Here is a 2,913-nt window from a genome sequence, read left to right as displayed (position 1 = left end):
TGCAGTTATCTTTTTTGTAGAATGAATTCAGTTCCTCTGGATATATTCCCAGAAGGGGGATTGCTGGATCCTATGGAAGGTCAATTTCTAGTTCTTTTAGGAATTGCCACACTGTTTTCCAAAGAGGCTGAACTAGTTTGCATTCCCACCAGCAGTGTGGAAGCATTCCTTTTTCTCCACATCCTCTCCAGTATCTGTTGTTTTTTGTTTTGTTAATGATGGCTATTTTTACTGGAGTTAGGTGGTGGTATCTCATTGTGGCTTTGATTTGCATTTCTGTGATGATTAGTGAGGTTGAACATTTTTTCATGTGTCTGTTGGCTGCCTGTATGTCTACTTTTAAGAAGTGTCTGAAAACCTTGTTCTAAAACAGAAGATCAATTTTTAGTTTTGTATCTATATATATTTTCTAATATCAAAGCTTATTTTTTCGAAAGACAAAGATTTTTTTTAAAAATTTCAGCCAACTTGATTACACAAAAAATTTCTTTCACAAGGTAGTTGCAATCTGCTCAGAACTTCTGTAACCTCACTTTTGTTATATACTTCCTCTTTCTTAAACAACTAGTCATTTTATATAAGGGAAAAAATTTACTTTTATCTTTTCCTCATAATTTTGACCACACACGATTCTTTCTCATAAAAAGTATTCCCTTCTTTTTTTAACCTGCTTACCAATATTACATACTCATTTCTGTAAACTTCTTTGTATCACTTTTATTGCTTTTTAAAAATCTTGTGTGTAATTTCTTCCTACATTTATTTTTAGTATATGTGTTACCAAAGTGAGCCTACATTTATTTTTGAAACAACCTTAACAGAATCACATATGTTAATTAAAAATTTTAAATCTCAGTAATCTTAATTTCTAGTGAAAACCTAGGAAGCAACAAACTCTGAACTTTCTGTCATCCATCAACACTCTTTTAATATTAATTTTATAATGTTTAGAAACACACATTTTCTCACAGAAAAATTTTTCAGTGTGGAATAGGACATATTTACCAGCAGACTCAAATATGTTATTATTTAACTTTACTTTAAAATTTAAGTTATCAGAAAGATTTTGAAACTATGAAGACTTTATTCATATACTTTAAAGTCATTTATATGTACCTAACTTACTTATTTAAAAATAATTATGCTCTGATTACTTATGAAAACTATAGTCTCAGACAAATCTAGTTGTTATTTTAAGTTACTTATCTGTTATTTTTAACAGCATATGAATATTATGTATTCACCTTTTAAGAACCTTAAAATTCTTGTTGATAACTCAGAAGATAGAAGCAGTTTTTTCCAATAATTTAAAAGAATAATATAAAATTAGTCTAATTTTCAAAAAGTTACATAAACAAAGATCATTTTGCTTTTAGCCTAGATTCATTGTTGTGAGGCCTTAAAACATCTAATAGAGGTAAATATAACCCTTTGTGACCATTAATTCCAGACAAAAACATATGCTGACAATTATAAAGATATTTCTATTTTATATTACCAAGAATTAAAAACATCCATTTACCAAAAAATTATAAGTCCTGTGAAGATTTCACATTTGGGTTAGCTGCTATGTTTTAGCTAGTTTAAATGTAATTTATATGAGACTCATTTATGACAGACAATTCTGAGGATAATTTCTTAAGGGATTTTATTTGACTGTGCCAGATTTTGCCATGTAAACTCAATGTACAACATAATTCATGTATATATACATAAGTGTACATAAACACACATACATAGAAACAAAGATCTGTTAGATTTCACTTCAAAATTGTCTCAAAATTTGAGACATCAGAGTAATGTAAACTCACCAGTTGGATCCAAAAGATATATCTTCATAGCAGTTTTGTTTTTTTTAAAAAAGGAAACCTCTTCATCTTTTTGCGTGCTCTTTTTTTAGTTTTAATTAAGTTTGGGGATTGAATCTTCAACTGTTTACATTTTAGCTAGGATTGCCTGAACTGTATAAAATAAACAAAATCTCCATGCAGCCTTGAATTTTAGTAACAAGTCTGTAGTTTGTTTGCCAGTCTGACTTGCTTGATTAGTCAATGCAGATAGAAACTCTCCAGGAAAAGTTTCTTGCAGTTTTCATCTTATTCTGGTCCCATGAATAAGACATGAATGGTAGAAAGAACAGTTTTTATGCCAAACTGTAATTTTTTTATTATTACTCAAAGTTCAAGATTTTGACCTTTGTGATATGAGAACCTAATTTTTTTGTAAACATTTATCTAGCCTTTTTCTTTCTTTTTAAATTACTAAACTTTCAACTAACTATTCCATCCCATAAGAAATTGTTGAGTCAGGCAAACTTAAATTTATATTTCTAAGTGGGATGATTTTTAGGGGTCTAGTTTTTGGTTGTCATGAAACAGCTGTGATTTCTGACGTCATTAATTTGAAAGCCCTTTAAGGCTTTCTTTCTTTCTTTTCTTTTGTTTTTGTTTTTTTTTTTTTGGTCTTTTTATCTTGTCTGGAGTGCCATATACAGTGAGTTCATTCTAGTACCAGCAAGAAAGTTAGTTGATTCAAACCAGGAAAAGAAAAAGAGTGATATACAGAGAACTGAAAAGGTTCTACATGTTAACTTTATAGTTGGAATTTTCTAACAAGCTTAGAGAGTTTAAATAGTGGCCATGGAGCTCTGAATTTTTCTTGATGTAATTTGCTTATCAATTAATGTGCATGAAAATTGGTCATAAATTTAAAAAGTATAGTTGACTGGAGTCTCAGAGATTTATTATACCTTTGAATTTCGAGAATCTGTTTCATCTCTTATTAATCTCTCAAGAGGAAAATAAAATCCTATACGTCCTGCAAAGGGATTTTTAAGTATTTGTACAAGATGTTTTGATTTGAAAAGTGTACATGACACAGGATTCTGTTTTTATTTGGTGGAGAGACTGTGTT

Source organism: Carlito syrichta, unplaced genomic scaffold (assembly GCF_000164805.1).
Source record: "Carlito syrichta isolate Samal-C Ts95f unplaced genomic scaffold, Tarsius_syrichta-2.0.1 Scaffold307691, whole genome shotgun sequence".
Lineage (NCBI taxonomy): Eukaryota > Metazoa > Chordata > Mammalia > Primates > Tarsiidae > Carlito > Carlito syrichta.
Note: the sequence above shows the minus strand (reverse complement) of the source record.